A 25,854-nucleotide genomic window follows, 5' to 3' on the forward strand; every position below is an offset into this window, starting at 1 on the left:
TCAGTTTCGGCAAGAGATTCATTTCGTAAAAGTTGCTGTTGCTGCAGATAAATGAAGGGAAAAGTGTTAGAAGAAACAGCAATGACTAGTCAAGCTTGAATACTGGAATTTGCCGATAAATTTGTAAATTTTTCCTGTTTGAAATTTTTAATCAAAATACCAGACTAAATATAATTAGAGATTAATAGAAGTTAAGCAGATAAATGAACTCCGATAGTCAGTACTGTTATTCTTGTATATACCAAATTTTGGGATGTGGGTAGGGCTATGAATAATCCTTCTTGGGAAGATGTTGTATCTGTTATTTAACTAATTTTAGAGTTCTGTGATGGATTTTAAAGTGAATCATACTTGAACGAACTTTCACATACATATACATCCAAAGCATTTTACATTTCGTTTCACTTTCAGTTTATCCCAAAGTACGCTGGAGATCTTTTTCAACTGATTTTAAGCCTTCTTTCTCCGTATATTACTTACAGACACAATCTTCGATGCTTTACTCAAGATTTTAATCTCATTCTTCGTCTATATAACCTTCTATGAGGGATTTTTACCTCTAAGTGTTTTTGTGAGTAAGAATGATAAGGTAAATTCTGTTAAGCATAAAATGAAATTTAAAAAGAAAAGGAAACTGTGTACTTGCTTTAGCAAAATGTTTTCGTTTTCGATACTTCGACTTAGTTACTTAAATTTACAAAACAAAACTTTGAAACTTTGAAGGGCTTTATTCGTTAAGTGATTGTGCTTAGAACACTCTCTAACAGATCTCTTTGAAATTTACGGCTCACATAAAATTATCCACGAAATTTTCATGAAACGATCTCCTGTCATAGGCAATACAACTTAGGACGTAAAAGCTACTTCATGTCATGAGACTCAGAAGATGAGAAGTACCATGGACTGGCAATTTAAGACGATAGTGCCTTGGCAGTGCCTTTATATGTGAAACGTGGCAGCATGAAATGGCCCACTGGGACCTTATAAAAGATCTTTTTCATTTTTAAGGACGATGCAGATGAAAACAACCTCAAATTTGTGAGTTAAACCAGCGTCGTAAACTAGTTTTGCACGTTATTTTGCTACGTGTTTTGCTTGATGAGACTGTAATTACAGGGTAATTCAGCAAGAGCAAATTAGTTTCGAAGACTTAATTCTTACACCTGATGAGTCTCAATTGAAAAATCACTGTGTTTTTTAAACAGCAGTTTTCTCAGATTCGAAAAGTTATCAGCAGGGCGCTGTCGTGTGGTTTGATCCAGACACGAATCCCGTGGATGTTTGTAACCGCAGTGTCTGCGTGCTAAGCTGGAAGTCAATTCGAGGGATTTGGTGGTGGTGATGACTAGTGACGGAGTGTGTTGACTTCTGATGTGTAACATAAGTAAACAAGTGTATGTCCCACGCCCTCTCCTATTCAGTGATTTGGTATCAGAGAAAGAGGGATGGAAGACTATCGGATCCCTCTTTAGGAACTTGCTCCATCACAATAAGAGGAAAATAAAGAATTAATACACCTGTGAGACCATTTGGTGAAGTTCTTTCACTTCCTCCTATATTGTCATAATTAGTTGCCCTGGTCGGAATAGTGGTTAGCGATGCTTGCTGGCGTATCGTGGAGCTCCAGCTAGATTTAGGCAGATATTAGCAAGTGAACAGTGTCTGTGTGGTATGAGGGTACTTAAAACACTCGAGAATAGAAAAAGTGTAGAGAGGTCTAATGGTAAAGAAAAGGAGTAGAAGACCGTCAAATTAGTGATGTGCAAAATACCTATTTATGGGCGGTTTTTTTATATAACTCACCATTTCTGAATAATAATAGCCTTATGAGAAAGTTCAGGAACAAGAAGTGAAGGAAGAGTGATTAGCAAGAATGAAGTGAAAAAAGGAAAGAATTTAGCGAGCAGTAGGATGAGGACAATTTGCGGAGGTTGCAGCGAAGAGCGAATAGAATTAAACGTGTAGTAGGATCGGATGTATCGACTTAATTAAACTCTAACTCCTAAAACTGATTTCTTTCAGCCGTAGTTTTGAGATTCCCTAAGACCTTCGTTCTACACAGAACTAATTCTGGAATAAAATTTCTTTTTAATGTTCGGAAATAATAAAATTAAAGCCAATTAAAAAATGAGAGGTTAAACATTTTTTCTCCTTAAAGTGATAATCGAGCTTTCCTGGTAAGCTTCCAGCAAGAACTCTAACTGGGTTAATTCTAAAAGAACCCTTCTCTTTTTTCGCAAATAAGGCGTTCACCAGCTCAGTAAAATGAATCTATAAGTGAACGAATAGCTGATCTCTGTTCCTGGCACGCTTCCAACAAAAGCTCTCTGTAAACTGTAAAAGAGTGACCATATCATTTTCTGAAACCGGAGTAAATTCTGTCAGTAAAGTGAATCAGTTTCGGAGCGAATTGTCTAACTATACCTCAGATGCGTTCTGCGGAGTGTTCTTTATAAAAATTTGAACGGAACTTTAGAATAAGTACGGTGGGACTACACCTGTAAAACGACTTCTTCTTGTTTTTCATAATTAGTGTGCGTCATATAGTGTACTGTTCGATAGTTGAAATAGTACCAGTTATTGAATTATAGTGTATTTGGCGCAAAGGTAGTTTGTTATTGTTCAGGGTAATCACTGAAAAACCATTTCAAGTGTGGAAGGTGCGAATAAAGGATCAAACAAATTTTTCCTGCATATTTCTCAAAGGATTGTACCACAGTTTTGCGTTTATTATTTATTTTAATTTAATTAATTTATTTTGATGTTATTTTTACTTATTAATTTTCTTGAAATACATCACTTTATATTTTATTTTATTCATTACTCTATTTTCCATGGCATTTTTTTTAATAATAAAAATCTGTGAAGGGGGGGGGTAGAATTTGCTCCTTGAAGAAGAGAGACGTTTTGTTGACGTCTATGAAACTTTTACTGTCTTCATAAATTCACTGATAATTATCTTACTGCACAGTTTGTCTTTAAAATAGAGACACGTGCTGATAAGTAAAAACAAAATAATATTTTTTTCTGCATTTCATAGAATTATATTTTATTCATCAAATATACCGCTAGAAGGAAAACAAAATAAGTGAATACGTAATGTGTGTCAAAGTAAAAGCTGTCACTCTAAATATAAATTATTTAATGCATATTGAGTTCTGATTATAGGACGCGAATTTGCATTTTCATTTCTTTTCATACGTTTTAATTTTTAATTATTTGTTTTCTGTACTCATTTCAGAGTTCCTTTTTTCAGGCAATTTCTTCTCCCTATTATTTTTAAGGCATGACTTTTTTTTTTATCCTGACAGAAATCTAACATATAGTTTTTGCCAAATTGTTTGCTCTTAATATAGTTGCGAAATTGTTGTTCACACGGATAACTGACTACCGAAACTTAGAGATGCATTTAATAATTTAAAACTTCCTTACTTCGTTTAATGCGCTTATTTTAAAATCTCATTTTTTGCAGTGGTTCTCATCTTCATATTTTTGAAGCTTGACTAATAAGATACTTAAGTGCATTTATTGTAAATGAGAAAGAGAGTCTTGAGCCACGAAAGGAAGGATGACTCGTATAGTTATGGAATTTGACAATTTAATTCGAATTATTTTCTTGCTAATGTTGTTAACCTTGTTTTAATAGATATTTTTTAAAGAGATATTCTTAAAGAGGTATTTTTAAAGGAAACGCGCAAATGAAAAGCAACAGAACTGCAGCTGTACGGACTACTGAAACTACAGGCTATTCGGATAATAGAAAAAATTCGGATAATTGGGATATTTTTATTTCGCAACAAAAATACTCATTTGGTGCAGTAGATGCCGCTTAATGTGATTACGTTTGTCCATGAATATTTTAATAACATTGACCAAATGGTAACCTTAAGCGAGGAGAAAAGTATTTTTTGAAATACTAATTGAATTTAATAAAAATATAACTAGAAACATATTCTCACTTACAGAATCGCCCAGACGGTTTAGTGGTTAGAGAAGCCTACTACGGAACCGAAGGGCCCAGGTTCTAATTCCGGGTAAGACATGGATGTTTGTAAATGTATTGTGTCGGTGCGGTTTTGATGGAGAGCACCCCGGGAGGGGGTGGGTCCGAGGATCTTCCACCCCTCTCTCCTCAAACCCACACGAGCTTGAGGTTCTTCATCAATTTTTATCCAAGCCTTAAATTATTACCAATTGTTAGTTGGAGACGTATTTAATACTCCATTATCTTTTATTATCTTTTATCCAAGCCTTAAATTATTACCAATTAATGTTAGTTGGAGACGTTTTTAATACTCCATTATCTTTTATTTTGTCATTTATTAAAAGGTTAACATACTTAAAACAGCTCTTTATTGCCTTTTCTGAGATGTAGTTCCACGACTTTAATGTTACCTTAAATCAAAATCAAGATGCTTGGCAACATGTCTCTATCATTTGGCGATAACTATTTCGACCTTAGCTGGCGATTTATCTTGTATTTGACGACATTAGTTTAAGGCGACTTTACGTTACATCAGTTTAAGAAATTCATTCTATAATATTCTGATAACATTAACCGACTTGTTGATCTCAATAAGCGGCATATTTTCAATCTTTTCGTATACAAATGAGCAGAGAATTGTCAGTGCGATAACAATATCCGAATGAAAACCTTAAACGTGGTCACGTTTAATCGGCGCGTACTGTATAATACAACGAAGGGAATTTTACTTTTACTCTTTACAGCATTTTACTTTAGTAAAGAATTCAGAGTTAAAGTAATAAAATGTTTTTATTTCCTTAAAACAAAATAAGTTTCTTTTTTGGGTAAAACTGAGCAAGGATATAATTTTCATTTGCCTAAATGTACAAGCTCTTTCTATATTAACTTAAATAAAATTAGGATATAATCTTTTTTTTTCTCCCTTCTGACCGCTTTCCTTCTAAAACCCATTCGATTAGCAATCGAAAGGCTTGGAGTTCGAATCCCTGCCAGGATCTCACACATCTTTACGCCTCCTGTTCTTAAATGAAATACTTAAAGATATGCTCTAAAATTAAAGCCATAAACCTTTAGAAGGTATGCTGTCAAATTAAATGCATAATTTTTATTTTTATTATTATAAATTAAATTAAAAGAAGAAGAAAATGTTTTTCGTTATTTTAGTTGAGCAAAAAGCATAACCTATTTTTATTTAACTGAAGCTAAGCTGAGATATAATTTCTTTAGTGACAAAACATAATGATTATGAAGAAAGTAAATCAAGTTGATTTGAAATAAGAACGGGGTTTTCGTATTATATTTAAATTAACGAAAACGTCAGAAAGATGTGAGCAAGTTAACAATCAACTGAATTTGATTTGACTATAGAAAACAACAGTCTATCCGGATAATTGGAGTTCCAGATAACTGGATTTCTACTGTATAATTAAAATGTTATATTACTCTGAATTAAAAAATATTTTGGCAATGACATTCGAAGCTATTCTTGTACACATAGCTGGTAGCTAAATTATTTAATATAAATATTAATGTCATGTAAATTGCAATGTCAAGGCCAAAATTCTGAGTGGAAATTATGCGGAGTAGTCCGATGTTACGTTCTTAATGGAACAAGACCAATCCCCTCCGTATCTTAGGTCGATATAAATTAGCTGAATATTTTTATTTTAGAAATGTTTGCGGTCTTACCAGTTTTCGGGTGATATTGCGTTGTATCAATTTGAAAGGAATTTTCTCCTTCTTTACCACGTGCCTTCATGGTATAACTTCATGATATATAATATAAGTATGTCCGACTAGAATCGGCTGATCCTGAATTGGAATCCGTCGAGGGCATCAATGATATCTCAAGTTTAAAAGTAAATTCTAAATCACTATACCAGGGTCGCCTGAACTAAAACCAGATGGGTTATAATTCGTCACCATAAAAAAACCTGGCGAATGGGTCCCTCCTTCCTATTCGCTCTTTAACTGGGCGAAAATTTAAGGCATTTTCTTCTTCTTTACCGTGTACTTTCGTGATGAAATTGGAAAATACTTCAGGAGGGCATTCTAGAGTTCTTATTGCGGCAAAGGCGTTGCTGAGTTTTCATGTTTCCTCTTTCGATTGACATAATGTATCTACGGCTTATATACTAGCTCTGTGATTTGTTAGCATTCTCTATGCATAAAGTTTTCAATTTGTCTCCCAAATTTGTAGCACTGCATCGTTGGTGAGTGTAAAAAATTAAAACAATTGAAAAAGTATAACGTATTTTTGCAATTTTTTTCTTTATTTCATTATTATTCTTCGTATTAGATCACTATGTTACAGCAGTGTAAAACAGAAATGAGAAAGCGAAAATGTGTACACTAATACTGACTAATAAATTCTATTAATTATATATTACTTTTATAATTTATATTTTAATATATGTTTACACTTTAGTCAATAAATGAAACTTCTAACACTTTATATTATGCACTAGGGTGCAAAATAATAATTTAAATTTTTTCTTTCCTTTCCTTTTTCTTTCTCTCACTCTTTTTTTTAATAATGCATGTATTTGTTTGTATACTTAAAATGTTTTCGTAGAACTACTTTCTTATTAATTGCAATAGAAAACTAAACTGAATCTAAAACCTATTTGCAAGCCTTATGTACAGGTGGGTTAGCCATAAATCTTTAGAAGGAGAAAAATCCTTACAAATTGATACAAAGCAAGATTACCCCAAAACTGGTAAGACCGCAAACATTTTTAAAATCAAAATATTCGTCTAATTTATAGCATGTTCCACTTTTAGTACAAGAAACTATACTATCCAGATTTATATTCTTATTCGAAGAACTTGCTTGCGAAGATAGTTCGATTTCCGTCTTCAAATCAAAAGAATCTCAGTTTTCTATAAAGCCCTCGCAGACTAAATGAGGCTGTCACATCTAGTGACAAGTAGGGTTATCACATCTAGAGACACGCGATGCTATAAGTAACTGTTCTGAAAAACAAGCCTCTCATACGGGTTTAAAAGGGAAGGTTCTTAGCCTAAACAGCATATAATCGATGTCTACGGGAAATTTTGCAATTCAAGTGAACATGTTTAGTTGCAGCTCTGTTCCACGTACGTTTCGTGGCTGTCCCGAGACATGAGGTTCGCTTCTACGTCTTTTCAATATCTTTCCAGCTTGTTAGTGGCGCCCTAGTAGCCCTAGTAGTACAAATGGTAAGTGCGGCTTACGAAATCCCGATTTTCATAGTGGCGCTAAATGTCCGTGGGATTCGATAGTAGATCTATTAAATGGAAGTTAAATACCATACTGCTGTCGTAAAAGTACTCCTTTGGGACACTTTTCGATATATGAACTGCTTCATGGTACAAAAGTTTGATTTTCCTTGGGATCGCTACAGTTTTCTTCAAAGACTGGTTTTGGTGTAAGTCAGCCAATTAGATAATCCGAAAGCGAAGATTCTCGGAAATTTTTTCTTTCACGTACAGTCACAGATAGCTCTCACGTCTGATAGTGATTTCGAAGATCTCCCACAGTACAAGAAGATGACGCGTTAGAAGTAAAACAAGTGATAAATGCAGACCCATTCAGAGTTCTTACTTGGAAATATCACTCAGTATCACTCAGGTTTCATAATCAGGATCAAGTTTCCAAACTTCATTCTTATAAAAAATATGTTGGGACGATTGTGAAATATGGTTGCTAGATAAGAACAGATTAATAACTTCGAGGTAATGGTTTCAAATTTTCCGTAATTTGATAAATTGAGCATTGCAGTAAAACATGATCTCTCACTGTTTTCGATTATTTTGCATCATAATAAACAAGGCTACTGTGTTAAAAGGCTTCATTTTCAGTGATATCACTAACTCATAGTCGGTGAAACCAAAACCGCCATTGTCAACAGAAACCATTACCCACTTTTCTTTTTTGGTCTTTTTGTCCAACTCTTTTACGTGAAGTGAAGTCATTGAATTTGAGAGTTAGAAAGAGCCTAAGACTGTTTACTGACTTTGATAATCAGTATAACACCTCGCTTAACTAAAGCAGTAATTCTCATAAGAAATGCCTTTAGTTATGCTGTAATTACTGCCAAGATAATGACATTTTATGCAATTGTGTCATTCCTTGATATTCATTATTGAATTTTTAATACAGCAATGTTTTTAGGAGTCTAATTTTAATATGAATACTAAATCGTACGACATAAAAATTTTATGGAGATTGCACTGATTAATTATCACATAGACTAGGCTACTGAAAAGCAATCGTATTCATTTCATTTACCTGTTATAAAGCAATCATATTGTTGCTGCTTTTTTCCCGCTTAATGCATGATCTCTGTACCTGTAAATACAAATTTTGCTTAATTTATAAAGCATATAATAAATACGGCATGCAAAATATATATTGATCTACTGTTTACGCAATGTAAGTGTTAATCTTCTGTTTATGCAAAATACATGTTAATCTATCATTTATGCTTGAGTAAAGAGGTTTTAAAAGTAGAATTTTCGGATCCTGAGAATGGGTATGCTTTTGTACAGGATCGTAAGTAATCTGGGGGTAAACGTTATAAAAATATTACTAATGACGCAAATATTTTGGCGTTTCTAAATTTAAAGAAACAATTTTAAAAAAGAGCACGAAATATAACTTCACATTATGCTGGTTCCTATAATTACATTTAGAGAATTTTATTAATTCCAAGAAATGAAACACGAAATGACACGCACCACAAAAATTGACTGAATTTTTAATACAGCAATGTATTAAAAGCCACTTTCTTATGCCGTGAGCAAAAATTCTTACTCTTCACACATGACAGCAACGGGGTCCCATATGGAATATACACTCTACAGCTACAAATTTAAATACCATTCCAGATTTTTTGAATGCATTTAATAGAATTCTATTCGTAGTCATATTTGCAAATTATATGTACCCACAATAACATAAAAGTTCACTTATCTGTACATCGAGAATAAGTCCAGCGTATTTTTTCTAAACTTGAGAAAACTTTCGTAATTTAAATACCGCAGACTTAAGCATAGGAGTCCTCATTTTCTAAAACGCAGCAAATTAAGAAATCTCCCTAGTATCCGCAGCGGATTTCATTTCATCCAAACTAGAACTCAACTTCTTAATACAATAGAATTGCATAGAAAACAAAATGTAAAATTTCATTAAAAACAAAATATACAATTACAATTTTCCTGCAAGATATTTAATTTTAGAAATTGCGATTTGTATGAATTTTGAAACGCTGGGAAATATAATTCATTGCGCTCTTTGAAGAGCTGATTAAAAAATAAGTTAGGATAAATCAAGGTTACTTTTATTTCAGTTCAAGTTAATTCGGTGTTATTGCTTTGTGGCTTACTAATGCGTAACATGCTTTAATTTATAATTTTCCTACAAGTGGATGCCAGAAGAATTTTCAGAAAAGTCATTTATTAGAAAGTTTTCAAAGGTAAAAATAAGTTATAATTATTCTCATGAAGTTTTATAATTAATTAAAATCTATTAAGTCTGCAAAAAATCATTAAACTAGAAATGATTTTAATTTTTTATTTATATATTTAATATGTTCCAATATTGAAGCTTGGCACGGTACAGATTCTACAAGATTCTGTAAATAGAATCTCCTTTCCGGGGAAAACAAATTATATGGATCAATACTTTTCATGAAAGTCTGCATAAATTAAACCTCTTAACTTCAGGAACCTTTTTTTGAAACTTATATTTTATATTTAGTCGGATACAAATGAAGACATTTCTCTTTTCAATATGCGTACGGCCCCTGAATATTATCTTAAACTTTAAACATATCGGTCAATTTCTATCGGGCGGAGTCCCAATTTTTGCATTTTATTTTTTATAATAATTTTCCTAAATATAAGTATAGAACCGTAGGACAGTATAAAAAGTTAAATTTCGTGTTTCTTATAATTTTTTTTTTGAAATTTAAAAACCCAAAAGTATGAATAGATGCGCCATTTAAAACATTTTTTTTAACTGGAAGTAAATATATGCGAGAAACGGCTAAGAAATGAAAGGTCGGATATATATTTTTGTGGACACAGTGTATGCATAATTTAAAAATAAACAATAATAAAACGACATTTGGGACTTGATTATAAAGTAGTTATTTATTATAGAATAACGGGGAAATCATTAACGGCCCTTGAAATGACAAAGCTCGTTGTAAGTCTACCTAAATGAACATTTACTTCACACCTAAAATGGACAGACGTGGGACATTCTGCAACTGGCCATCAAAATTTCCTGACATGGTTATTGTGATATTCCTCTACTGAAATATATCAAAAGCATACATTCCATCCTAAACTCAAGATTTGAAAGAGTTATCATATCCAAAGAGTAACAGACTCAGGATTGGACAGGTACAGGTAAAACACCAGAAACGCCAATAACAAGGAAACCAGAAATTTCACAATAGCAATCGAACAGATATTGTCCCAGCACATAGAACAGCTATTATCGAGATTTGACAGAGTTACTGTAGTTTCTTAAACAGATCTGGTAGATAACTGATATGTACGTTTTGGAACTAACATATTGAGATATGCCATATGACAGGTTATCCGCACGCCTAACCTCTAAATATTTGTGATGTAAATAAAAATATTGGTACCTTTCTTGTTTATAAGTACCACACTATTACAAATCGATATCTTGTATTAAAAGTGTACATTTCTCATTCTTTCTAAACTGCCTTGTACGTGAATTTATAAGAGCATTTTATGCATACTAATCTACACGGCTTCTAGTTACTCAGTACAACAACGGGGAAAAACAAACACTTTAACATTTCGTTTTTTAGCATGCCGCACAAGAATTTGTTTATTACTTCTTTAAACGTTTCGGCCCCAAAAGGATATATATGTCTATCCAGACAACTACATCTCTTATTTCAAATGCCAAAATAAGTCTCGTTTAACGTTGTTATTTTACGTACAACAGTTTTCATATTCCGACTAATTTTTGTCCATTATCGTATCTTAACTTAAGCTATAGTTTTGATATTATATGTGCGTAGTTCAAAGAGTAACTGCATTTTAGAAGAAACTAATGACCATTTCTGCTATTTCTGAAGATTAATAGACTTTTAGTTATTGTGACAAGCTGAACTGATCGAAGTGATCGATTATGATAGAAAACTAAACTATAGAACTAATCAAAAATTATCATTGTATTTTGTACAAATTTTAACATTCAGCAGCTGGGTACTTACGGGACACATATTCCATTTGTATTTTTGAAAACAAGTTCCATGTATACTACTGATATTTTTTAGCATTAGCAAAAGGGAACTGACCCAAACTGAGTTCGATTTCTTGGTTGCCAATTTAGGTGAAGCAGAATCGTTTGCAAATGGATTAGTCGATTCGAGCTCTCCGGCAAATGGTTCCGAAAAACTTAAATCCTACAGGGTACAAAAGCGCCGGATTCAGCCTGGAAGAATATTTTATTCTTAGAAAACGAAAAATATTTTTACATAATTATGACAGGCATATATTCCAATTTCAGAATGTTGCATTTGATGTGAACTTGGTAAAAATGGCATTGGATCATTGTCAATTTGCTTCATTGCAACTTAGTCGACATGGAGCGCTACACAAAAGGACAGTTCGATTATGATAAATTCATGCAAACTGCAAGAATGGTAAGTGTCAGAAGCTTCGTGTTATCTTTGGTCCTGTCTTTGGAACAAAACCTAAGGAAGCAATAATTCTCAGACTGATAAATGAGTATGAGGACACAGGATCGACAGCAGACATCAAATCACCCGGATATAGACGGTTTGTTGAGAACATCGCTGTTTTGCGTAACAAGTCTCACAAGAATCCAACTTAAGGGGAAACAACAACAACAAATCTTAGAGAAAATTGAATGTGTAATTAGCCTCTCTGGATTTCGCCGAAAGAATGTGTTGCTGTAGACATGTACTATATATTATTTATCATTCTTAAGTCGGATCATTTACCTGTTGTAAAAAAGTAAAATTATTTTAAATTACCTGAAAATATAATGTTTTATTGGGTAAATTAAATCCGGCACTTTTGCTTTGACACCCATATTAGCACGCTCTGCTGTTCGAAATAAAATTCATTTATGTTTTAATAAAGTTCTGAATTAAGGCTAAACAGGAAATAATCCTTTTAGCCCTGCTCTCATTTATGTCCACTTGCTATCACTTGCCGTTTCCTGTAACTGCGGATGTCTTAAAGACAGGAAATTGAAATGATAAATAACTCTAACAAATCGGAGCTGTTCTAAATACTTAATGCAACTGAATAAAAGAGATGAATTTCATAGGTCAACAGCTAAATAGCTCCTGATATAGAAAAATCAGTTTTAACTAATTTCGGTTATTTGAACACTAATATTATAGTTAAAATGATTTATTAGTTCAAATTTGGAAGATCAGGGGGAACGGATTTAATCAAAACTTATGCTTGCGCGCAAAATGCGAAAGGTTGGTTCTTACTGGAAATATTACTTACTTACTGGAACTACTTACTGGAAATATTACAAAATAATGTTTTGTAGAGGATATGAATATGTTATACATTTTATTTCATCTTTTACCGTATTCTCATCCATGGCTCTTCAGAGCAAGGTTCTGAAATTTAAAAAAAATATTCGCTCAATTTTTCCCTCCTTCACTGCGTTCATAGAACGCACTCTCTTAAAATTTAAAATGGCTTCGCCCATGTAGTAATTGTTTTCGTCTTACTAACAGAGACACACCCTCTCAAATTACCTGCGAAGATCACTCCAAATACTTCTTTTCTAACTATGAAATTTATGCCAGCCTAATACAAGAACCAACACGTAACAGCGAAACAAACACGAACTGGCGTTCAGCTTAGGAGTTTGATGAGTCAGTTGCACATTTACGTTTCTAATTACTTATGCATGATTTGAGGCCTAAGGAGCAGCATCGACAACAGTAAGAACGGGTGAGCTTCAAGTTACACGGAAGTAAAAGTGAAAATATCTTATTAGACATTGGAAAGTGAATATTACTGTGTATTCTTATTGGAATGTAGGTTTTTTTTAAAGAAATTCTCATAATTATCAGTGCTTTATTTATAGCTACTTTGCATTTGTTCTGTTCTTTTAGATTATTCGAATAATGATTCTCTCTCAGTTTTCGGGTGACGAAATTAGTAAAAAAAAGGAGGGATAGGCGGCGGAAAATACATTATTTCATCCTGTTCTCGTGCAGAATCCAAATGGAAACATATTGTCAATTCAAGTACCTAGGAATTATGACTTAGAGTACATAAATGATGATTATTTATAGATTAATCCCCGTTTAACATCACAGGATAAGAAATAACAACAACATATTTATATTTATCAGTTCTAAGAAAATATCATCGTAGAGTCCAATGAATAATTTAAGGAATATAACAAAAAAATTGCCGAAAGAGGGAGGGAAGAGATCAATATTTGCATCCATAATATGTAAAAAATTTACATCTTTACTTAATCGACTAAGTCATTTTCTCTTCTTTTCAACAAACTCTACTTGATCGGACATCTAAAATCAATAAATATTATGCTTCGCTCAGAATTTTGTCGAGAAACTTAAAAAATATATATAATATAAAACATAAAAGAACTAGAAAAGGAACTACATTACACAGCTTTCCTGTGAAAAAAGCACTTTTATACTCCGACACGATTATGCAAATGACACCCGCCGAGTAGCAGGCCATAAAGAATGAAGGGTGGTATTGTTTCTGCTACGATGAGGCTTTCTAGACAGGACCGTTCTGAATTTTGATGCACCCTCCTCTCAAAATTCAACCAGATAATTCAGACAACAGACATAAAAATAGCTTAATTATTGGTACTGAGTTTTCGGATGATATGTTTTCGTATTCATGAGCAGGCGTCGTTTGTGGGGGATCGTGTCACTCCAGTACTGTTGCCATTCGAGCGCTGCAAAATAAAGAAAAAGAACATTTTGAAACAAAGAGTTTCTAGTTTCGTTATAAATGTCATATCTCGTGTGCAGATAGCGTTATGGTTTAATGGATTGGAATGGATTATAAGCGACGGGACTACGGAAGGAAAGTAAAGATTTTGACGTAACTTTGATATTTGGTTAGTTTGAATTTTCCAGTAAAAGGGAGAAATATTGCAATAAATACACATTTCTACTCTTAACTATTAGAAAAATAGTGTGTGGAGTCTGTGGAAGTAATACTTAATAATTGAAGAAAAAACGGGGTGAATCTTTTACGACTGTAGATTGATCTTAAACAAGCAATAGGGTCCGAATTTAACGAACTCGATTTAACGATTTTCTAGATTAATTCAATTTATTCAATTATTTTTCTCTTGCCCCGATGTAAGAAACTGCCAAATTTTCCCGTTTTTCACTTCCTTATACGAAGTAATATAATCACAAAAAATTTTCGGGTATCATATTTCAACGAAAGTATCCACTTTGACCTCCCTCGAAACCATTTGTATCCACTTGTATGGCGTCTTTGCGTGACATCTGTATGTACGGACAGAATAAAGGACAATGTTTTTCCAAAATGGACTCAGAAAAGACTTTTCCGTGATGTCTGTAGCTACGGACGTATGCTTCTCGCATAACTGTAGCCGCAGAACGTTGAAATTTTATATAGGGGACTGTATGAGACTGTTATAACACGCTGTTGTGCACCTCCTTTTTTCGTTGCAATCGGCCGCACCAAACGTAAATATACATTATATATATATATAATGTTACCCGGCTCGGTTGTACAGTTATTTTTTGAAACAGGGAGATGTGAAAAATGAGCAACGCCTTCCCCAGGAATCGAACCATGGACTTCTGGAATACGCACCCAGCGTGCAGACCACGAAGGCATGCTAGGAAGGCGGGAGAAATACCTTATATACTCCCCCTTTTAAAGGGCGACTGGGGCTTTTAGGGGACACAATCACCAAATCCTTGGTGGTGTCTTATCATCCACCAACCTTTTATTTCGAGCGCCACTGTAGAGACATTAGGTTATTGTTTAAAACAGGAAGAAGTGAAAAATGAGCAACGCCTTCGCAGGGAATCAAGCCACGGACCTCTGGAATACGCGCCCACCACACCACCACACCACGAAGGCATGCTAGGAAGGTTGGAGAAATACCTTATACGCTGAGGTCAGATTTTTTTATGTGAAAATTCATTCGAAAAATGTGAGTGGTTTATTGACAGAGGTAAACTGTGCATTTTTTGCTTTAAAAGTAGTTGAATTGCGTTTTTTTTATATTCCGGTCATTTGCTTACATTTGAAACTCTTAGTAGAACTGTGAATAGTGACAAAAGGACAACCAACTTCAGTGTCTTTTCCCCAAAGGAACCGAAAGTTAACTTTCAATTTTGAGCAACAAAATTATGTGTAGAAACTTTAATTTTAATTGTAAAAATTGTTTTTTTAATTGTCTTTAACTGTGTTTCGTGTTTCAGGCTTTTCTGTATTTTACAAACTTTAATGAAGATGCTTTGAGAGTTTATGTATGCCTTGCCGTGAAATGAGAACCGAATTGATTGAATGAGAAATATATATCTAATGGAATTCGAGGAAATTAATTTCAATGAAGTACAGCAAGAATTATGTATAATTTAATAGACCCAACTAGGAAACCGTAGTGTCCACATCAGATAATTTTATTACATACAGCATTACTTTCTAAAATTTTGGAAAGTATTTTACATAATGTTATCACATTATTTAATTTACACAATAAGAATTTATCACTGACATGCTTTGGTTCGTGTTATTACCGAGTAAAATATAAAGCTTTTAATATATCACACGTTATACTACCGTTAAATTAAATTACGTTAAATATGCTTGATCTTAATGTTAGCAGACTTTGCTCTGATTAAAAGTGCTTTCAATCCCAGCCTGCTATGGTAAAATTCTCCCTTGAAGATGCAGCAATGACCACTGCTGCTCTGATTGATATAATTGTTAAATTGCTGGCTGTCGTAACTTTGGGTCCGGGTTCGAATCTCGTTGAAATTTTGGATGTCTGTAAATGTACAGTGTCTTTGTTGCATGACGGAACTTAAAATATAGGGTGAGCCGAAGTTCTTTCGAGTGGTTTGGTGGCAGAGGAAGAACACGCTTGAACTCAACTCCTAAGAATTTTTCTCCAAGTTAGGGGCGAAACAGGGAGAAATCCTTCCGTCACTTATAGAGTTTCCAAGGCCATACCAATGACGGATGCAGTCATACACTACTCGCCAGTCATGATTCTCTTACAGGAAAAAATTAAAAATAAGAACAGGAAAATATTTAAAATCAACTGAGCGTACTGTCAACAGCAAGTTTTATGCTCAATATTTAAGGAAGAAATTCCATTTCTTTATCTTATTGACTTTTAAACAGTGAAACTTCATCAAGACAGAGCAATAAGTTACACTTGGAATAGTTTCTATTCCTACATTTCCTGAAAAAACGCTACATTTCCTACACTACATTTCCTGAAAAAATGACGACTGTTACAGGCATTGCACATATATTTTTCAACGTACGTCTGCTGAGTCTCCTGACGGACTATTATGGTTTTAATCTCTCGAAAAGAGCTCTTTCTATGCGCAAAATCACGATTGATGCCCTCTGGGAAGTAGTGCAAAAGGAATGGAAATCAGTATCAGTAGAAATTTTAAGAAAAGCTCTTCTTTTACAGAAATCCTTATGCAGAGCTTTAGTCCATGAAAACGGTTATCAGATCGAACTCTCGAACATTAAAAAAATACTTTTTACGATTTAAGCATTAATTAAGGGCTCCGAAATTCATTCGAAAAAAAGTACAAAAACACCCTGTGGCCTTTATTAAGAGTACCTCTCATTTAAAGTATATCTATTTTATTTATCTCTGTAAACTTGGATAAGTTGATTAAAGAATTGCACAGGCTTTATCTTTGCAAATAAGGAACTATAACCAGTCGAAAAGTCCAAATCTGTGAAAGTCTATGAATGTCTCAAATGTCTATGAATGTTTACGTTGCAAGATAAAACACAGAAAAAGAAGGTTTTTCAATTTTAAGATGCTTCTTTTTATTTTAATTCTTATCCTCGACCTCAGTCATTTAGGTGAAGGCAGGAAGATTTTATATCCAAGTTCCTATACCAGAACTTTTATGCTTCTGTCTCTCTATCTTGATTCCTTTTAAAATGCAGTTTGTCTCTTTTCTTAGAAAGTTGCTCTTGATGCAGAGTCATTCACTAGGAGAGAATTCTATGCACACAGATAAGGGGATTAATAGGGTATTTCCTAATTTTTCGCTTCATTTGAGAGAAATTCCAAGAACTACGCTAAAAAAGTATATTATATAGGTAACGTCATGAAAAAATTATTTCAATGAAAGTAAGGAGAAAAATTCATTATCTTTCGGAAAAGACTTTAATGACCTTGTAAAAGGTAGAAATATGTAACTTCTAAATCTTGTCTCGTAGAATCCATTTAAGGAGAGTACCATAAAGTTTCCCACGAAGCTCTTAAAGTCGATTAAACACATTACTTTATTACATTAATGAATACATTAAAGTTTCAATAGAGTTCTTAGCCAGGTAATAAAAATAGATGATGAGAGCAGCGTTGAAACTTCGGTTTATTGAGAAATTTTCTACCACAGTATATATTTTTCTTGCATTAATTTATCTTAATTAGTTATATTAATTTTTTAAAAAATGATAGTATTAGGAAATGCAGCAGCTTAGTTCCCGATCTGCATTATTAGTAAAAAATTGCAATTCTTTAAAAGTTAAAATTTCTTGTTTGCAGTCTCTAAGATTACTTTTATCTTCATCATATTTGCAATACCACACACTTCTTTCAACTGCAACAATAATTTTTTAACTTCTTCGAACTTATCTTTATTGATTTATCAAAATGTTTTCTAATTTCTTCGAAAATATTTTTGCACTAATCACTACATTTTTTTTTCGATAATTAAAATAAAAAATTAATTAAGGTTGGTGCTAAGAGCTCTATAATGTTTTTCGTTTGTTGAAATGAAGTGAACTAAAACATCACTTTAGCTTAACGTTTTGGCGGGTTGTTTGTGACATTTGTCATTGCATTTCAGAATTATAATCCTGGTAATTTGACGGTTTTTGCCATTTACAAATTATTAATTTTTATGCGTGTTTAATGTTATATTAGAAGGTTTTTGTAATTATTTTTACATTTTCTATACTATTAAAATCTGTGTGCCTCTGTCTGTTTGTGTGTTTGTAACATCATCTCCTCGGGAACGGCTGGGTGTAGAGCTTAGCGGAAGGTACTGTTGGATTCAGAATGCCCGTGGCTCGCCGGATTGACCATCGGCATCTTCGTGCGACTTTAATTAGCCGAGATATTAATTAAAAACTGATTTTCTCCCTACATTTCCCTACGTTTTGCACTTTCTTTTACGGGTTTCCCCTATTTTAGGGATTTGGCCGAGTGCCAAATTCGTTTTTCTCGAATATCTGCGGAACGGCTCCAAGTTGCGATTCGAAACGCATATCCCCGTATTCGAAAAAAAATCAACGAATCCATTGATACCGGTCCCATCTTCGTACGACAATAATCGGCGGAGTTATTAATTAAAAACTGCGAAAACGTTATTTCATTTTTCGGAGTGGCAACCGTCTCGGAATTAGCTGAGATAAAATTGCTTTTTCGAAAGCGCCGGGGGGGATGACAATTGCTTCCGCTCGAGATTTGTGCTGGCGAAAGGTCACGTGTCAATTTCTTTTTTCTTAAATATCTATATAACGGCGCTGAGTTGGAATTCGAGGCAGGTGTCTGCGGATTCCAAAAAATTCTACGAATCCAACGATACCATTCTCATCTTCGTAGGACGTTAATCAGCTGAGATATTAATTAAAAACTGTGAAAACGCTAATTTTCGGGCTCATTTTTCCGATTGCAACAGTTTCTTGAATCGCCGCAGATACAAATCAAGGTTATATTCTAAAGTTGAATAAAGCACGCGATTGCATGTTACCTAACTGTATTTTAAAAATATTTCGTTAATGTAGGCATTTTAAATAAACAGCTGCTTTTCACAATTTTTTTTTAATTTCAGGTTAGGATGATTGTCACGTTAATTCTTTTATTGATATTGAATAAAAGTTATTATATTACATTAAATTTAAATGATGACGTTCTTGAAGTTGTACAACTTTAATCAGCTGGGATATTAATTAAAAAATCTGAAAAAGCTATTTTTTAAAAATATGTTGTTATTTTTTTAATAATAAATTTGATTTTTCGGAATAATATATTTTTTTATGTTATTATATACGTGCACTTAATTTAGATATTATCTTTTAATGCAAATGATATTTTAAATAAGTTCGCACCAATAAAAATTAAATTCACACTTTTTTTTGCTCCTTTGAGATGGTATACGGTAACTTTCGAATCCCGGTGAGCAGGCAGGCTACACTCATGTTTTTTGTGATTTTACGCATATCTGTTGTGTATGCAGTGTCTTCTGGATGCATAAATGAATAAAGCTGAACTCTGGTAGTTCGGTCCTAATTTCGAATCCCGGCGAACGGGCTGGGTCCATGGGTGTTTGCGTGATTTTACGCATGTGCCTCGTGTACGCAGCATCTTCTGGATGCATAAGTGAATAAAGCGGCCGAAATTCGCTCAAAACCTCTGATTACTGGTAGTTCGGTCCAACTTTCGAATCCAAGCGACCGTGTTGGCTCAATGTGTGTTTTCGGAATTTTTCGCATGTGTAACGTGTATGCGGTATCTTCTGCATGCATGCATACTATTAAAATCTGTGTGCCTCTGTCTGTTTGTGTGTTTGTAACATCATCTCCTCGGGAACGGCTGGGTGTAGAGCTTAGCGGAAGGTACTGTTGGATTCAGAATGCCCGTGGCTCGCCGGATTGACCATCGGCATCTTCGTGCGACTTTAATTAGCCGAGATATTAATTAAAACCTGATTTTCTCCCTACATTTCCCTACGTTTTGCACTTTCTTTTACGGGTTTCCCCTATTTTAGGGATTTGGCCGAGTGCCAAATTCGTTTTTCTCGAATATCATCGGAACGGCTCCGAGTTGCGATTCGAAACGCATATCCCCGTATTCGAAAAAAAATCAACGAATCCATCGATACCGGTCCCATCTTCGTACGACAATAATCGGCGGAGTTATTAATTAAAAACTGCGAAAACGTTATTTCATTTTTCGGAGTGGCAACCGTCTCGGAATTAGCTGAGATAAAATTGCTTTTTCGAAAGCGCCGGGGGGGATGACAATTGCTTCCGCTCGAGATTTGTGCTGGCGAAAGGTCACGTGTCAATTTCTTTTTTCTTAAATATCTATGGAACGGCGCTGAGTTGGAATTCGAGGCAGGTGTCTGCGGATTCCAAAAAATTCTACGAATCCAACGATACCATTCTCATCTTCGTAGGACGTTAATCAGCTGAGATATTAATTAAAAACTGTGAAAACGCTAATTTTCGGGCTCATTTTTCCGATTGCAACAGTTTCTTGAATCGCCGCAGATACAAATCAAGGTTATATTCTAAAGTTGAATAAAGCACGCGATTGCATGTTACCTAACTGTATTTTAAAAATATTTCGTTAATGTAGGCATTTTAAATAAACAGCTGCTTTTCACAATTTTTTTTTAATTTCAGGTTAGGATGATTGTCACGTTAATTCTTTTATTGATATTGAATAAAAGTTATTATATTACATTAAATTTAAATGATGACGTTCTTGAAGTTGTACAACTTTAATCAGCTGGGATATTAATTAAAAAATCTGAAAAAGCTATTTTTTAAAAATATGTTGTTATTTTTTTAATAATAAATTTGATTTTTTGGAATAATATATTTTTTTATGTTATTAGATACGTGCACTTAATTTAGATATTATCTTTTAATGCAAATGATATTTTAAATAAGTTCGCACCAATAAAAATTAAATTCAAACTTTTTTTTTTTTAGATTAAAGATTTTTCTTTGCTCCTTTGAGATGGTATACGGTAACTTTCGAATCCCGGTGAGCAGGCAGGCTACACTCATGTTTTTTGTGATTTTACGCATATCTGTTGTGTATGCAGTGTCTTCTGGATGCATAAATGAATAAAGCTGAACTCTGGTAGTTCGGTCCTAATTTCGAATCCCGGCGAACGGGCTGGGTCCATGGGTGTTTGCGTGATTTTACGCATGTGCCTCGTGTACGCAGCATCTTCTGGATGCATAAGTGAATAAAGCGGCCGAAATTCGCTCAAAACCTCTGATTACTGGTAGTTCGGTCCAACTTTCGAATCCAAGCGACCGTGTTGGCTCAATGTGTGTTTTCGGGATTTTTCGCATGTGTAACGTGTATGCGGTATCTTCTGCATGCATACTTGAATAAAGCGGGAGCAGCCCGCGCAAAACTACAGAACACTGGTAGTTCGGTCCAACTTTCGAATTCCGGGGTACTGTACATAAAATTTGGTCGCATACGTGAATACAGCGCGCGGATACCGGGTAAAACCGCTGAACACTGGTAGTTCGGTCAAACATTCGAATCTCTGCGAGCGGGCTGGCTGCATGGGTGTTTTCCTGATTTTCCGCATGTGTATAGTGTATAAAGTGATTTCTGGATGCATATGTGATAAAAGTGGGCGCAGCCTGCTCAAAACCTCTTAACGCTGGTAGTTCGATCCAACTTTCGGTGTCGGCGAACCAGCTGGCTCCCCGGGTGTTTTCTTGCTTTAACTCATGTGTATGGTTTATGCAGTATCCTCTCCATGCTTATGTGTATAAAGCGGGCGCAGCCCGTTCCACAAAATCGCTAAACACTGGTATTTCGGTCCTACTTTCGAATTCCGGGGTACTGTATATAAAATTTGGATGCATACGTGAATACAGCGCGCGGATACCGGGTAAAACCGCTGAACACTCTTAGTTCGCTCAAACTTTCGAATCTCGGCGAGCGGGCTGGCTGCATGGGTGTTTTCGTGATTGTTCGCATGTGTATCGTTTATAAAGTATCTCATGGATGCATACGTGAATAAAGCGGGCACAGAATACTGGTAATGCGGTAATTTCGAATCCCGACGAACTGGCTGGTTCCATGGGTGTTTTCGTGATTTTACGCATGTGTATAGTGTATGGAGTATCTTCTGGGTGTATATGTGAATAAAGCGGGCAGAGCCCGCGCAAAGCCACATAACACTGGTAATTCGGTCCAACTTTCGAATACCGGCGAACAGGCAGGCTCCATGTTTGTTTTCGTGATTTTACGCATATGTATCGTTTATGCACCATCTTCAGCATGCATACGTGAATAAAGCGGGCACAGCACGCGCAAAATCGCTGAAAAATTGTATTTCGGTCCAACTTTCGAATCGGCAGCGGGCTGGCTGGAGGGGTGTTTTCGTGATTTTACGCATGTGTACGGTGTACGCAGTATCTTTTGCATGCACACGTGAACACTGTTTTGGGCGGGCTCCCGCCCAAAAGCGCTGAACACTGGTATTTCGGTCCAAATTTCGAATACCCGCGAAAGGGCTGGAAGCATGGGTGTTTTCGTGATTTTCCGCATATGTATAGTGTATGCGGTAACTTCTGGATGCATAGGTGAAAAAAGCGGGGGAAGCCCGCGGAATGCCGCTAAAAAATGGTAGTTCGGTTCAACTTTTCAATACCGGCCAAATTTAACATAGGATATCTTTTAAAAACGAACAATGATAAGCGGGCTTCAGCCCGCTCAGCTGGCGGGCTTGCCCGCTAGTCTATACTATTAAAATCTGTGCGCCTCTGTCTGTTTGTGTGTTTGTAACATCATCTTCTCAAGAACGGCTGGGTGTAGAGCTTAGCGGAAGGTACCGTTGGATTCAGAATTCCCGTGGCTCGCCATATTGACCATCGGCATCTTCGTGCGACTTTAATTAGCCGAGATATTAATTAAAAACTGCTTTTTCCCCTACGTTTCCCTACGTTTTGCACTTTCTTTCATTCGTTTTCCCTGTTTTAGGGATTTGGCCGAGTGCCAAATTCGTTTTTCTCGAATATCTGCGGAACGGCTCCGAGTTGCGATTCGAAACGCATATCTCCGGATTCGAAAAAAATCAACGAATCCATCGATACCGGTCCCATCTTCGTACGACAATAATCGGCGGAGTTATTAATTAAAAACTGCGAAAACAATAATTTCGGCACTCAGTCTTCCGAGTGGCAACAGTCTCGGCAGTCGTCGGAGATAAAAATGCTATGGGAACGCCAAGGCCGTTCGCCACTAACAAACTAAGAATAAAAAATTAAAATAACTTAAAGGAATAAACTGAAAAGCTAAAATAAAACTAAAAATAGAAACATTCTCTTCATTTAGTTGTCGTTAGTTGAATGTAGATTGGTTTATGCCCTTGATAAGTTGAGTAAATGACGTCATAGATAAAATAAAAAGTTTTGTTTCCCGGTCTGGCAACAGATCAAATAGAATCAAAAGTTTAGTTTCCTGGTTTTGCAACAAAAAATTTATTTACGAATTTTGGATTTGGAAGGAGACCGTCGCAATTTTTTCCAGCATTTCAAATTTCGTAAATATTCTTATTATTACTCATTGCACTTAATCTTTATTTCTTTTTACAGGATATTTGATTGTTTTTTGCATTTATATTTGTAGTTTTAGTAATTTAAAGTAGTATTTTAGACTTTTATATGCTCCTGTTAGTTTAGAACTTGAGAATTCTTCGGAACATTAACTTGGTGACTCTTTTTATATATTTAATGTATTATTTTGTATTTTTTTAAAGATCTATTCATTCGTGTTTTATATTTCTGTTATTGTTGCTCGATAAATTGCATTTACATTTTATATTTTTGACATTTTCCTGTGTGCGATAACAATTATCGTTTTAAGGCGATCGAATGTTCTATATTTTATTAGATTTGTTATTTTGTTAGGTTTGTTATTTGAATTTCAGAATTGATTTCAGAAGTTCCTAATTTATATTTGTATTTATACCTTTTATTTATTTTGTGTTTAGGTTTTCATTTTCTGTTTATGTGCATTGTTCTCAGATTGACCTAATTATTAGAAATATTTTCATAATTTTTATCTGTGCTTGGAATTTTACATAATATTACCCATATTATTTCTTATTTGCCAGCAATTTTTTAACAGGGAAGTTTTTGTTTTACATTTTTGATTTTTTAAACTTAATTTGCTCTTAAGTGGAAAATTTTTCATTTAGTCTAGGATTATTTTAAAATTTGTGTTGTATACATATAGAATGCATTAATTTTTTTTCCAGCAGTATTGGTTTAATGAGCAATTTTTTTCTTTCATCTGCGTAGTCAATTTTTTGAGTCGAGTTAATATTTTAGTAGTGCTTTTTTTAACGTACTGAAATGCCGAAACGGAAAAGAGGCATTACAGGAGATGCATCAAGAAGACGAAGAGCTGAAGCACAGAGTTTACGGCGAGCTGCAGAAAATGAAGAAGAAACTGCTGCGAGACTGAGCACGCAAGCGCGTCGGCAAGCAAACCTACGCGCTCAAGAAACGGCAGAAGAAACCGCTACGAGACTCGGCAGGAAAGCTCAACATCAAGAAAATTTACGTGCTGCAGAAACGGAACAAGAAACCATTAGGAGACTCAGCAGGCAATCCCAATGTCAAGAAAATTTGCGTTCTCAAGAAAGTGAAGAAGAAACCAGTAGGAGGCACAGACTGGACTCTCATCGTCATCGTCAAGTTCGAGCGGAAGAGGACGCTGCTACACGAAGAACGCGAGACGCTGCACGCCACAGACAAGTCCTATCCGAAGAAACAATGTCCGTACGAGAAGACAGGCTACGCATGAATGCAGCACAACGTTCACGCAGCACTCTTCACAATGCAGGAAGATGTGGACTCGAAGTTTATGTTGAGCAACACAGCGCCGGTTCAATGGAAGCTTCCTGCGATCTCTGCAACGGATTGTTCTTTACGGGAGAAAGGAATGCAAGAGGAAGATACATGCACTGCTGTAACAATGGGAAAATTGTCGAAGCTGAAAGAAGATATCCAGAAGAATGGCACAATTTAATGAATGGGAACCACCCGTTTTCTGAAGAGTTTTTTGCCAACATACGTACTTACAACTGCCTGCTCAGTTTTGCTTCATTGGGTGCCAATATAGAAATGCCTTCGGGTTCGGGTCCCTACTGCTTCAGGATTCACGGTGCCATATATCATCGAACGAGCCACCTTCATCCGCCTCATCCCGGTCAAGAACAGTAAGCTCAGCTGTACATTTTAGATTCGGATCAAGCCCTCAGGCAGAGAATGAACATATTTGGAAATGTTGCCCTGAACGCCGAACTCCTGAGACAGTTGGACACAGTTTTAAGGAACGTTAATCCATATGCGGAAGCCTACAAGATGCTGAAGGAATTCGAAGAAGAAACTGTACGAGAGCAAGGTGCCGAAACTGCTGCGGATATCCGCATGTACATCAAGGGTGAAAGTGTTGCTGCAGGCGAGCACAGGGGACGTTACAATGCTCCTAAAGAAAATGAAGTTGCAGTCGTCTTCAAGAGTACGGACGGCGCTCCTCCATCGAACCGAGACATCGTGATCCATCCGAGAGGTGCCGGTCTCATCAACATCAGTACCTTAAATCCCAACTTGGAACCCATGACGTACGTACTTTTCTTTCCTCACGGCGAGCAAGGATTCAGAGTCGGACAGCAATACACAGAGTTACAGTTTTACAGTCACAGGGTGTCCGTACGACGAGATTGCTACAACCCGATTTTGTATGGCCGGAAATTGTTTCAGCAGTATCTCGTGGATGCATACGTAAAAGTTGAAGGCAACAGGATTGCGTACCTCCGGAGCCATCAGAC

At 35.3% G+C, this 25,854-nt stretch overlaps 1 protein-coding gene across 1 annotated transcript in view; it reads right to left on the bottom strand.

Annotated features, from left to right (window-relative positions):
- The window catches only part of LOC118202680 (synaptotagmin-10-like), a 242,136-nt gene that overhangs the window by 164,597 nt on the left and 51,685 nt on the right, over nt 1–25,854 (bottom strand). The window lies entirely within an intron of this gene.

Source organism: Stegodyphus dumicola, chromosome 8 (assembly GCF_044657685.1).
Source record: "Stegodyphus dumicola isolate Sdum_Otavi_A_Nest chromosome 8, ASM4465768v1".
Classification (NCBI taxonomy): Eukaryota; Metazoa; Arthropoda; class Arachnida; order Araneae; family Eresidae; genus Stegodyphus; species Stegodyphus dumicola.